The sequence below is a fragment of the Onychomys torridus genome, chromosome 1, assembly GCF_903995425.1.
Source record: "Onychomys torridus chromosome 1, mOncTor1.1, whole genome shotgun sequence".
In the NCBI taxonomy this organism is placed as follows: domain Eukaryota; kingdom Metazoa; phylum Chordata; class Mammalia; order Rodentia; family Cricetidae; genus Onychomys; species Onychomys torridus.
The window spans coordinates 133,960,163-133,974,874 of NC_050443.1; positions in this window are offsets into that span (position 1 = coordinate 133,960,163).

Sequence of the window (14,712 nt, forward strand, 5' to 3'; positions counted from 1 at the left end):
CATACCCTCAAACCCTTCTAACTTCTGAAGTTTCTTTCTAATATCTGGGAACAATTGAATAACAAAAGCAATATTGATTACTGCCTTGTTTTCTGGTGCATCTAGGTCTAGAGTATGCCTCACAGAGGTAGTCCAGGAACCAGCAGGTGATTCTTGGGGCTCTTGTATTACCTCCCTCACTTTAGACAGATTAGTGGGTTTTCTATCCGCTGCCTTCAAATCTCCTAAAAGGCCCTGGAAAGAATTGTTCAGAGCCTCCTTATCATATCAGTGTTGAGGTCCCAGTCAGGTGAGCAGAAAAGAAAATCCACTCTATTTGGCTTATGTTGTCCCCAAGGGATCCTCCACCCAGGCTGAGGGTGACTTTCTTACTCAAGCCAGATCCTGTCCTGCTCCTCAGCCATGAAGAGTGTGGCCAGGAGCTTTTGGCAGTCATCCCAGGTCAGGGCTGGTGGGTGTACTTCTCAAGGAGACTATTGAGAGACTGAGATTTTTCAGAGACTGGAAGATTCTGAGTTTTCCAATTTTACAGTTCACTGGTTGAAAAGGGTGAAAGGGGATCCTTCAAGTCATGAGCCCACCCAGAAATCTCCCTTGGAGGCTACCTTTGCCCCCATAGTCAGAGCCACTCTGCATGTGTGGAGGAGAAAGGTTCCCAGTTGGAAGAGACTACCACTCCCTCTGCCTTCCCTGAATGGTGGCTAGAGAAACTATTTCCCATTCCCCAAGTACACCTAGAAGACTCACTGGGGCATACAGAGGGGGGACATTAACTTCTTCCATTGGAGCTGAGAGATCAGGCAGAGGTTTGGGTTTCTCTGGGTAACCTGGCCAAACCAAAAGGCAAATGCCTCAGGGTGCACACCCTCTAGCAACTGTTCATCTTTCCATGTTATCTCCCAAGAGAGGATCCATGACTTCCAGTGTCCTAGTGTCTTAGTCTATGGGGATCTATCTGGTTGCTTGGTACACCTACCAGAGACCACCACAAAAGACATTCTTATAGCCAAAAAGAAAGTCTTTATTTCTGGCTGGTGGATACATGGGGAACTTTCCAATGTCATGCAGTACCAAGCCTTATAGTCCTTTTTCTTTTAAGCATTAAATAAATAAATAGATAAATAAACAAATAAATACCCACATCCTGATTGTCATACTTCAGTTAGCAAGAATCAGAACTACAAAGCCAAAAAAGCAAAGTTAGACTATGAACTAGGTTGATGATGGATTAGGTCTTTGTACCCATTTTGGCCGGTGTTTGGGGCCTGCATGCTAGGTTTTAAGGTAGAATGCTGCCTCTTACATGACATTAGTTGTACTAAGGTCTCAGGACCTGTTACATTTCCTTTTTCTAGGCACCTGAATTTTTCCTAGTTGAAAAGTAAAGAAACAGTTTTTGTAAATCCTTATTTAAAGCAATTTAACCATGAGTATAAGTACTTAATAGGCAGATCTTTATCTGTAGTGACAGAACCTAATGTAAAATAACTAAGGAAATTGGGAAACAATTTATTCTTTCTTGTAAGTAAAATACATGTTATCTTATCCTCTGTTTCTGGATACAGACACCAAGGGTTTTCTGCCTCATCCCTTGGCTTCTACTCCTAAAGTAAGACTAAACAGCGCACATGAACTATTCAAAGTCTCTTTTCCACAACTCTCCTGCTCAAAAACTCTGGCAAAAAGGAAGCACCTCTTCCCAATAGTCCCAGCAGAAGTCTTCAGGTAAGCTTCAATCTTTGACTTAATCACTGCTTAAACCATAAGTGGGTCAGTTCTAAGACATGTGTCTGTCCTTGGAATCATAGTGGGAACCAACTATACTGATCAGAATGATAAAAGGTTGTTAACTAAAGGTCACTAGAAAGAAAACCTGCTATTGTCACCAAAAAGAGAGGAAGAAGTAGGAGGTATATAGTAAAAGGAGGCAAACAAACTAACCAATCATAGACTCTCCTTTCTTCACTGGGGGTATATAGTACAGAAACCTGATCTCCACAGGATTTGGAAGTAGATATTAACATCACTTATGAGGAAGGAACAGAGAAAGGAAGCCTGCAATTAGATATTATTTTATCAAATAGGAAAATTTTAACCAGGAAACATTAATTTCTGAGGGTAAAGATATGTGGCTAAAGAAGTTAATATAGCAGGAGTGTCTGAGGTATCCACATGTGAAATGCTCTGTCCTTTACTATACCACTGCTCCATCCAGAATCATCAAGGATACACTCCACACAGTTATTTCTGGTACACAACTGACAGCTCTTTGGGAACACCCCTAACGTGATCCATGCAGAACATTCACATGTCACTGGGACCTGATGGTGCCATGTAAAGCCAGGAAGCAACACTTCTCTGTTCAGCTACACATGAAACTTGCTAACCAAAGTGCTTAGGATTTTTCATTCAAGGGTCACACATCAGTTCCTTATGTCCTTTCAACCTCAGGATTCACAATTCAAACATTCTCTTATTTGGTGTAAAAGGAAATGTCACTGCAGTGAGAAATAAAGTATTTTCTACAGAGAACTCTCCTTCCTTTCTTTTCACTTTAAGACCTTTTTTTAAAAAAATTTCCACTTATTTTAATAACCAAAATTATTAAAATCAATAGGATATTCCTTTTTACTATTGCCATGGTACAACTCATAGTAACCAATTATGAGAGTGGACTATCTAAGAAACACTGAAGGAAATGGTAGATGACATTTCAAACATATATTTGGTCTTTATTTAATCATTTAAAAGGCAAACATAGATGACTATTGAGTCCTATTAAAACATTTTATTATTTTACAGTTCTACTTGTTTCCTTACAATACAACTTTCACATCATAGTCATTTCATATAAATTCAGTTTGGATGTATTAATTTAATTAGACTGTGTCTGTCTAGCCTTCTATGTTATTTCATGTTCCACAATTTGCACAGACCACAGCTGGGGGAAAGGAATCATTAGGCACAGGTTGCTCCCACAGATTTCCCCTCAGAACATTGATTTCTTAACTAAGTCATGTGGAAGTACAGGCTGAATATTCCATAACATAGATCTCCTGGCTGGAGATACCCCTCAGAGAAAGAAAGCAGAAGGTTCTTAAAGGGAACCTAGCTAGGACTGGCGCATGAGCTGGTCCTCTATCCTGTGAAGGTTATGGCCTCTTGTGAGAAGAAGAGGTATTGATTTTGAGCACAGAGATTCTCCAATTCTTATCCTAGTTTGCCAAAGACAGTTCTGAGGGGCTGCTCCACGGCGGTCAAGGGACTGCAGAGATCTTGGCAGGGTACATATAAAGACTCGAATGAAGATGTTATAGGTCAATGCTCAACAGCCTGCTTTTTGGGGGGAGATATTTTAACTTCCCATTTGGAAATCATTTTTATTAGAGAGAGTGCTTAGACTGACCAGTTTCCAAGTTTCCCCTCTGGTTTTCTTTGAAAGGGGACAAATATTAGTTAGGAAATTCTGGAAATCTGGTTGGAAAATGGTGACAGTTTCTTGCCTTGTGCCTTGTGTTCAATCCAAAGACTAGAAAAATGCATAGTTGGCATGTCAAAATCTGAGTTTACATTTTCATGAGCACAACCTTGCAACAGAGGCTGAGGTAGACCAGCACAAGTGTCTTTGAGGCAATGCAGGGCTTATTCAAAGAGCAAACATTAAGCCCTCTCACTTTCCATTGCCAATGAGAACATTATTCCAACCAAAGTGCTTGGGGTCAATCAGTAAATCCACCTCCTATCCTTTAGGTGTTCCATGAACCAACATGTAGCTTAGTCTAAGCCTTGAGAGGATGCTATTTCAAATGTGGGTGTCACCACAGGTTTCTCAGATAGGAGAGAGATCGTGACAGATACAGAAGGACACCAACCTTCTTCTAATGTTGCTTCCTTTGCAGGTTCCTGAGAAACTTCTAGAGAAGAACATTCATTAGATTATCTTCTTGCTGAGAGGCAAATGCCCTTGGGGATTCTTCTGTTCATGACTCTGTTCCTTCCTCTGAAATTAAGACCGCCTAAGGTTTGGTAACAGAGTGCTCTACTGATGATGTTCTGTCCATACAGGCCAGCCAGCTTGGTATCCTAGGAGACAACAGGCACCTGAGCTGAGGAAAACCTGGCAAGCCTGGCCCAGGTATAGTCCCTGAACACACTGAAGCTGCATTCCCTAATAAAATCCTGCTGGTCTATGCCCTGGCATAATGAAGAAAACCTCTGAAGCTCTGAGCATGGATGCACCTCTGCAATGAAGCCCCACTGCAACTCCTTCTCTATGCAAAAAGGAATGTGGGGTGACAGTGTATATAACTGGATGCCTTTATAACACCTTCACAATCAAACATAGGTGATCTAGCATCCACTACCTTTCTTTGGAATGACAGATTATTAGCCACCTCTTGCTTTTTTCTTGTGTCTCCCATCAATATTGTGATACAAAGGAATATCATGTTAACGTCCTATCGAACTGGCTGGGTCCTACTAAATCTTATCCTACAAAATTTTATTATAGGGAATTGATAGTCTTTCCAATAAAACATGGAGGTTTGAAGAGATGCTACTTGCTCTTGCAGAGAATGGAATTCAGTTCCCAGCATCCGAATGAGGCAGCTCACCATCAGCTGTCACTCCATCTCCAGGTGATCAAAGACCCTCTTCTGGACTCCGTGGAGTACTTGCATATAAATACACAGACACACACTCATACATAAATATAAACTTCTTAGAATAAATATTTGTATGTGGTTATGATTTTAAAGATGAAAGACTTTTGAGAAGCAAGTTGTTGTGTATCATAAAGCAGAATTTGTATTTTCACCCAGGATAGCAACTGACTTCAAATTGTTGGGATAATAACATTATTGTCTTAGATCAAGAAATTTTTAAATGTGACTTAAAAAAAATACCAAGCCATTAAATCCTAAGCTTCTAACCCTCCTTTTGCTCTTTCTAACCACCATATCTCCAGTGTCTGGCATGTAGCCCAAGGTCTATAAATACTTATTGATTGGCTTCACTACAGACCAGTTACTTCATTATAAAAGAGTTTGCTCTCCAAGGATTCATTAATGCCAGTATCCTTGCATATGTGACTGGACAGTTAAACATGGGCAATGCAATCTATATCTTTTTACTCCTGCTCTTGCAATGCTACTACTATGCAGTGTATTTTTCAAGAGTTAAAATTTAAGAGAATTTTTGCATAAATGTCATTTAAATCCACAATCCAATTAGTGCATTAAAAGCTGACAGTGTTTTACTAAAAATCACCATTTGTCATGTATTCTGTGCCCTAGTATTATCCCTACAGATATAGGCTAAAAAAGGCCACCTATTACTGTAGAGATGTATCTAGAAAATCTCTCAGGCTGCCTGTAATCATCTCCATTATGTATAATGACCATTTTGATAATAGTCTTTAGAAGAGGTAATGGCCCAGCTGAACGGTTATTACCTGTCTGTTCATGCTGGAAGCAAGATGCAGAAGCCAGAGGGGACAGTCAAATGGTCCTTGTGGTGTATTCTGAGGAAATAAGAAATATTTAACAGAACGCAAGACACAGACAAGCGAGTGTCTTTTGCGGCAGAACCGGCCAGCTCTGCTACAAGGCTCTGTGAATTTCATAATTTAAAGCAAATGCTCCAATAACAGATCTGCTCTCAGCCTCAGACCAATTTCATCCAGAGCATCACCACCTTGTCTATTAAGAAGAAAGGGAAAAGACAACTGAACGTTATCATATTCCTTCCCATGTTATTATTAGGGGATAAGCTGATGGCAACGGGGACTTCAAGGTTGCATAGTTGACTGCTACTAACCAGCCTTCAAAAGGGAGCATGGCCAGTTTCTCAGGCCATATTAAGGAGAGGTCATGGCTCCAGTATCCCAGTCATACCTATACTCAGAAAACGTGCACTACCTCCAGAATGGATAATTTCTTCACAGATGCTGTAAGTGTCGTGCTCATGAGGAAAATGTCATGATCTATCTCTTTGGAGCAAATCACATTTTTCAGAGCTTAGAGAAGGCTCCCTTTATCCCTACTTAAGTCATCTTGATGCTTCCTCTGAAATACAGGAGGAAATAAGTCTTACTGAAACTATAACATAATCTTTTAATATGAAGAATTATTGAAGCAGACTTTCAAAGTTGAGAATATGGTCACAAGTTGTCTACAGATTCTGGGATGCTGAGTCCATGAGCAAATATGATCAGAAAATTCTGAGTAAACTCATTATAAGCAAATGTGATGTGCTTGTTTGATGGTAGAGTCTTTTAGTGCCTTAAACATGTCTTTGCACACTGTGAATCTCCAACAGGAGTTGGGTAACACCCTGCAAGAAACCACACTTTTTCCTCAAAGCATTTATCCAAGGATATTTGACCTATTTATAAAACATATCTGAGGAAGTTCTGTCAGTGAGAATATCTACACCATTAAGCATAATATCCACAAGCTACTCATGCCAAAGGCCATATAAATTATCTTAAATTGAATTAAAAGTCCAGGTCCTCAATTGAATTAACCAACTGAGAATGTGCATTTAGGTACAGTGGCTAGTGGCTACTCTCTAGAATGCTACAGTTTTAGAAATTTATATCATTGCAGGAATTTTATTGGGCAGAGCTACTCTCAAAAATAGGTAGTATGTTGTATTTAATTTTAAAGGGTAAACTTTTATCTAATAATTAGCAGTTGTTTAAAATGCACACTCATTCTCACAATGAGTTTTCTTGCCCAGAAAAGAAACTGGGAAATGTAGCAGAGCCCTAATGCCCATATCCTCCCCAAATCACAAAGTGGTACACAGAAACAAAATCTAAGTGATTCAGAATATTGAGGTACCTTGGGAGAGTCTGAAATTGAAGAGACACCAAGAACAACAGTAGAGAATGGATCAATGGTAAGAACAAAGTAAACTTGATAATCAAAAAATGTTAAGAAGTGTGTGGGTCACAAATATTAAAATCCACATAGATCTGTTCCAACCAATAGGTGACCCACAGCTGAAATGTTCTTTGTGTGAATATTGCTTTTTTTTGTATAATTTAGGAAATATTCATATTGATCTTTGTTGGTCCAGTGAGAGAGAATTGATTTTAATTACAAAATACTGAGCATAGTGTTTGGCACACAGCAAAATAGTTAAGTAAGATGGGAAGGAAAAATTCAATGCAAAGAAACCCCATTTTTAATCATGACAAAAGCTATATGCTCTTAACATACAAAGAATCATGAGATTTAGCCTCTACCCTAAAAAGCTCAGTTATTCAAAAATAAAAATTATTTGCCAATAATACAAGACTATATGTCATAAATTATGTGGATATTCAAATGAGATTACAATCCCTTCAGAGAAGATGAGGAAGAGATTCACTTTTAAATGACTCTTCAGTGATTACTGGAGATGAAGGAGCACAGGTATGTATGTTTCAGGAAAACTCCTCAACAGTTGCTCTAGTAGAACTTAAACTCAACCCTGTGGCTCCTGTGCTGACTATCCTGGTGTTCACACATCTACGACCCATATTAGTTACCCACTGGTCAGAAACTAACTGTGTCTCCGGTTTCTAAGATGAGACCAGAATCTGGACACGTGAAATCTATATTTTCTCTTTTGAGAAATAGGCACAGGACCTACCAAATAACAGTGGCTATAAATCGCTAGCTATGCGAGATGAAATTTTGATCTACAGACATTTTCTCTTTCCCGAGACTGATACTTTACTGCATAAAATCTAGAGTTTGTAAGATTCTACACTCATCTGTTCACTGTAGTATAAATAATACATCACTGTTAGTTAAACCACAGGAAAAATAATGATTTGGGTGTTAACTTATATACTCTTCACAAATCTAAATGAAGTTATCTAGAAATGCCACAGAATAAGTGAACTTTAACCAAATAAGATACGTTATAAATTTTCTTTCTTTCTTTCTTTTTTTTTTTTTTTTTTTTTTTTTGGTTTTTCTCTGTAGCTTTGGAGGGTGGAACTCGCTTTGTAGATCAGGCTGGCCTCAAACTCACACAGATCCACCTGCCTCTGCCTCCCGAGTGCTGGGATTACAGGCATGCGCCACCACCGCCCGGCCTATTTCCTTTCTATAGATTTAGGTAAAGCTGCCATGAAAGACTTCCACTAGACCCTGAATTTTGACCAAGTCAAGATTTCTAGAAACCAAACCTCACACAAAACAATTAATTCATTTTCAGGATTAAATACAGATCAAACAAGAAAATCCATTCTTATGATGTAAAATGTGTTCAGATATAATAAAATACAAAGAACAGAAGGACTAAGACATAATTTGACTTTATCATGGAATTGGTCAATGTTAGATTGAAAATATTAGCATAGAAGAAAATTAATATTTAAACAGTAAGTATCATGTGCAAACCAGTATCTTTATACAGATTCTATAAACAAATGAGCATGATATAACAACTAAATTATACCTTTTTGAGAGGTATAATTCTATAGTTAAGAGAAAGCTAACAGACAGCTGAGAAGAGGTACAAGATAATACATTCTTAAGTTGGTCATGTGTCACCATAGGCCATAAGGCACATGGCCTGCTATGCAAATGAATTTAGCTCAGGCTGGCAGCATTTCTTTAGACATGACATGCAGAGAAACTTTACTGAGGAATAGCCTGTTCACAAGAGGGAGAAATGGAGGAGTAAAATTTATCTTCCATGTTTTTCTCATCTTCCATAGCCCATTGATCAATACATGATGTCATGAGTCCTCTTGCACACTTCTGGTTGACAGCTGACACAATACTCCCTCTTCTGCAGAGTGTCATCTGAAATATGGAAACACAGACCATTCCATCTAGCTACTTAGGGATAACCAAGGATTTATCCTTGCACTTGTTCAAATGAGTTATTGGCCCACCCTAGCAGGCTGAAGAAGTAAAGAGTCCGTGGTCACCATAACTGGAGCTGAATCTACTGCTGAGGGCTAAGATCCAATAGCACCTGGAGACTTGGGGAAATCCCATAACATATGCATGATATCAGCCTCCATACTAGGTAACTTATACAGTGCCATAAGATAGGTTTTATTGCTGCTTTATACACAGTACATTTGGGTTCAGTTCAATGGAGAGTTCTCAACCTAAAGTCATATCATCAAAGAAAACAGAAGCTATCCTTAACCCACAATCCATCAGAACACTGAAGTATCACTTCCCTTTCCTCTTTCATTTCTGTTGGACCTCAAATACTGAACCTGGGTTTACTTACATGCAAGCATGATTTCTAACATATGCATCCTGTTATTTTATGAGTTTACATATGTCTCAAATACCCTACTAAGGGAAAACACACTTTTTGTTTCAAGTTCCACACTAAATTAATTATATACATATGATATATAATGTATGTTATATAATATTTATTATATGATTTTAAATATAATATATATATAATTTAAATATGATTCAGTGTGAAACTTGGACCAAAAAGTTTATTTTTATTTTATAAATATATTTAAGCAATATATATATTTGTTCAAAAGTCTTCTCTGTGTATTCATTTTCTATTGCTATAACAAATTAGCAAAGAACTTCATAAAGAAGAGAGGTTTATTTAACTCACAGTGTGGGAGGCTGACAGTCCACTGTTGGGTGAGTCCATCCCTTTGCCAATGATACAGACATGCCTGGCTGCATCACAACATCATAGAAGAGACATGGGGAAAACACATGCAGAAACAAAGAACTGCATCATGCTCACTATGTTAGTTACTGTTCGGCTGCTACCATAAAACACTATAACCAAGGCAACTTACATAAGAAAGGTTATTTTTTTGGCTTATGGTTTCAGAGAATATGAATTCATCATTGTGGCAAAGCGTGGCAGCAGATAGCAGGTGTGGTAACATGATCTGGATGATGAGAGCTCACATCTTGAACCTCAAGCCAGAAGCAGAGAGAAAACTGGAATTAGGCTAGGCTTTTTAATCTCAAAGGCCCTCAGTGATGTGCTTCTTCCAGGAAGTCTGAGTTACCTAAACCTTCCAAACAGCACTACCAACTGCAAACCAAGTGTTTCAAATGCCAGAGAGTATGGGAGACATTTCTCATTCAAACCACCAGGGACTTCCCTATGAGGATCCCAGAGTCACATTGTTATATTATACGGCATTTATAGAAAAATACATTTAGTTTAACTTTAAAGGTCCCTGAAGTCTCTCACAATCTCAACAGTGCTTAAAAGTCTAAGGTCTCAAGAAAATCTCTTAATTGTAACCTCCATAAAAAAAAAAAAAGAAAGAAAGAAAGAAAGAAAGAAAGAAAGAAAGAAAGAAAGAAAGAAAGAAAAAAGAAAAAGCAAGTTATATACCTCCAACATACAATGACACAGAATGTACATTATAATTCTAGAATGGAAGAACAGGGCAATAGTGACAAAAGCAAGTGACCAAAGCAAGGCAAGACCGAAGCCCTACGGGACAAACACCAAATCCTGTGATTGCACACCCAGTGTCCTGGGCTTATATGACTGTCCTTCCAGCTTTGCTTCATGCATCTCTCTCTCTCTCTCTCTCTCTCTCTCTCTCTCTCTCTCTCTCTCTCTCTCTCTCCTTCCCCTCCCCTCTCCCCCTCCCCCCTCTCTCTTTCTCCTTCCCTCCTTCCTTCCCTCCACAACCTGGGCTGAGGCTTGTAGTGGGTTGCTGTTCCAGCTTTGACCTGGAAGTACTACATCCATTGAGGTTTCGGTAACTGCCTACAAGACGGGCAGAGACAGGATCCTGAAGACCCAAGATCCAATGTGCCAGTGCTATTGGTTCCTGGATCCTGGATGCTGGAGGTAGATTGAGCAGTTTTCCAGAGAACACTGCTGGACTGCACTACACCTTTCCTGGACCCTGTAACCGATCCCTTTACTTGTAAGTTACCCCACAAAATAAACCTCAATTTTAACTATGTGGAGTTGCCGTAATACTACAACCAATAGAGGCTGGTTGCAATTTCCTATACTTGGTTGGCTTCTCTAACATCATACTCTCTCAAATGCCATCCAGGCTTCACATTCATAAACTTACACACTGGTCCTCAGGGCCTCCATGCCAGGAGTCCCTTGCCACACACACCCTAGCTTCAGCAGCTCTCTGATACTGTGGAGGAAGAATCAATGTCCCTTCCTTTTGCATGCTTCATGCTTCTAAACCCAGCACCCATGTGGATACCACCACAAAATCCAGCCTGAATGGGCTCTAAGCCCCTATAACCACATTAGTGGCAGCTTTTATCTCAGCTACTGTCTCAGAGCAGAAAATTCCCTTCAAATATTTTCTTTGACAAGATGGGAGCTGGGTGAGGTCTACCTCTGAGGGGCACCCATCTCTTTACTCTAGTATAGACCAGGAGGCCTCCCCTTGATGGTGTTAATCTTACCTCCTTCAGAGGTAGCCTCAGCCGCAAGAGTAAATTTAGTGGTGCTCTTTTGTGCTTTAAATTTTGTATTTCTTTCTGTTCCACCTACTCTTTTCATTATAGACCTATATCAAAAAAATACATTACTAATAGCTATGCCACAGATCCAGCATTATGTATGCTGTATTGAAATTTTCCTCACCAAAGAAATCAGCTCATTACTTTTTAACTTAGCTCCAGTCAAGTTATGAGAACCAGAGAACATAGGCATATTAGTTGCCAAAATATCACAGGAATAGCTTCTAGCCTGGTTCTAATATTATTCTCCTCTGAATTTTCTTGATCTGGACAAGTCATCATTGCTCCCAGAACTGCTGCCTTCCAAGCTCCTGTTAGGACCTAGGACAGCCTACAAAGCTCTGCTTACAACCTTCAGCCACCTTTCTAACCCAGGGTTCTAAAGTCTTCCATATTTCTAAAAAAAAAAAACCTAAGATATTTTTTACAAAGAACAGTCCATTGCTGGAGGAAGTATAATACTGGCCGCTGAAGGTGGGGCAGATCTTTGAAAGTAAAATTCCTCTCCTCCTTCCACTTTCCTCTGTTGACTTCTGCTTATGGTAAAGGATGTGAGCTTTGAGCTTCCTGTTCCTGTTGCCATGCCTATCATTTGTTACCACCCCTCTGCTCTACCATGATGTACCTGTATTCCTCAGAAACAGTTAGGCCTTCTTTAATTGCCTTTAGTCAAGGTGTTTTATCACAGCAACAGAAAAATAACAAATGAATTCACGCATTCTGAGTATCAGTTAGTCCTTCAAGGAGAATAGGAACCTCTGAAAGCTCCACCTCTTAAAGGGGTCCACTATACCCCCAACAGACCCCATGAGAGATCAAGCTCTAGCACATGAATCTTTGGGGGAACAAACAAATTTAAGTAACTATCAAGAAATAGCATTAGACCTAGAATAAGGTCTCCAATCCTGATGCAAGACAGAAGGGTAATTCAAGTTGAAATAACACCCATGTATAAAAGGTAGACTTTTCTTCAGCTCTTCCCTCTCAGGATCAAGATCTAGAGAAAATTGAATACAAATTAATTAAATTTGAAACATGCAAGTGTTTATGACAAATACTACATCTTTAAAGTTTGAAGCTCACATATACTTCTTGTACCATACCTAGAAGTGAAATTTTTGTTGAAATGTTTGAAGTGAAAAAAATAACAAATACAAATTCTACTTAGCAAATTATTTATGGCTCCATTGGTTTGTTTTTGATGTAGCATTATTGGTGAAATTATTAAGGCCACTCCACATAGTTAAAAGGGAGGTTTATTTTGTGGGGTAACTTACAAATGAAGGGATAGGTAACAGTGTCTGGCAAAGGTATAGTGCAGCCCGGCAGTGTTCTCTGGAGAACTCTGCTCCATCTACCTCCAGTGTCCAGGGTCCCAGAACCAAGCGAGAGACCTCCTCTCGATCCTCGGTCTTCTGCTTCCTCCTCTGCCCTGCCTTGTGTGCGTGACCATTACCAAAGCCTCAATGGGGGTTGGAACTTCCAGGCCAATGCTGGGATGGCTATCCACTACATCTCCCCCTTTTATCTAAATAAGAAAGTTCTAACCTAATACAAGACTATATACAAAGAGATGGTTATCAAATATTGTCCAGGAGTAATGAGGGATAATGATCTAGATAAGTTAGAATTACAATAAGTACAAACAATATCAAGCAAAAATCACATAATAAAATCCAGGGAAGTCTAGGGCATGGGTAGGTGGCATGTTACAAAGATCATTCCAAAAGGTGTCCTATCCTAAAGAACCTGAGTCTAATACTTAATATATTCTATCTAAGATATTATATATGTATATATACTAAGTTGTAACTATAACTGCTAATCTCCAACCTCATCAAAGACCTGAGAAGGAATATAATAATACCTGAGAAATGGGAGAAGGACGCAAGCAACTTTCGGGAGTCTTGCAAGAGTAGACAGAGACAGCTAGCAGCCTGGACAGTCACCTAATGTTTCTCAGCATCGTTGATGCATTCAAATTGGCTACAGGCCTAGAGTATCTGACAGACCATTTTCAGAAGCAGGAATTCTGAAAGACCATTTTACCCTGTCTTGGCAAAGTATAGTGGTCACTTTTCTTGTGTTCCGCTTGTCCAGAAAGGACAGCATTTGTACTGTCAGCATTTGAGGCAAGGGCAGTCCTTTGCCCAGTAGGCCATTTTGTGCCAAGAAGACAAACTTCCAAATGGAAATGTCTTAGAAGCCCAACATTCTCTCGGGATCAAATTGGTGCTGCCAGGAGCAATTGTGTCTCACATCAACAGAATTCTAAGTTATTTAAATGCCATATTCTCTAGGTCCATGAAGTGTTTGAAGATTACCTGTCCATCCAACCTATGTATTTATAAATCTGGATAACCTAACTAACATAATTACAGAGATGACAAGCATAGGTGACAATAACTCTGTAAGTCTTATCTACCTAAACAAACTAAGGACTAAGGCTTCATATAAATAAGGCAAACAGTCTGTAAGCAAATGTACAGTAAAAGGACAGTGACTTTAAATTATGACAATACACAAAATATCTTTAACAGAGATAGGAATGTATAGTTCAATATGCAATATGATAATAATCCTAAATATATATCAGTATACAGAATATCTTAAACAGAAGTAGAACATATATACAGTATGACAGATATAAATTCACAAAAAGAAAAGGGGAAGTGCTGTGGATATTGCTCTGTGTAAATAAAGTTCTGATAGGCCAGTGGCCAGGCAGGAAGTATAGGCGGGACAAGAGAGAAGAGAATTCTGGGAGGTGGCAGGCTGGGTGGAGAAAGACACCGCCAGCCGCCGCCATGACAAGATGTAAGGTACTGGTAAGCCACGAGCCATGTGGCAAAGTATAGATTAATAGAAATGGGTTAATTTAAGATAGAAGAAGTAGATAACAAGAAGCCTGCCACGGCCATACAGTTTGTAAACAATGTAAGTTTCTGTGTGTTTACTTGGTTGGTTCTGAGCATCTATGGGCCTCGAGGGTGAGAGAGATTTGTCCTGACTGGGCCAGGCAGAAAAACTCTAACTACATAGCATATTTTCAAAGACATAAAGAATTCTTCTTTTAAAAAAATTCTTATGGGCTCATTAATTTAAAACATTGCAATTTGGGCATTTCAATTTTTTAGTTCAATATTTCAATTTCTGACTGCTATAGGTAACCTGCAGGTTGTGGTAACCTGCAGAAGATCGTGCCTTGGGGTCAAGGAAAGGAAATAAGCAGAGCTACCTGACTGATATC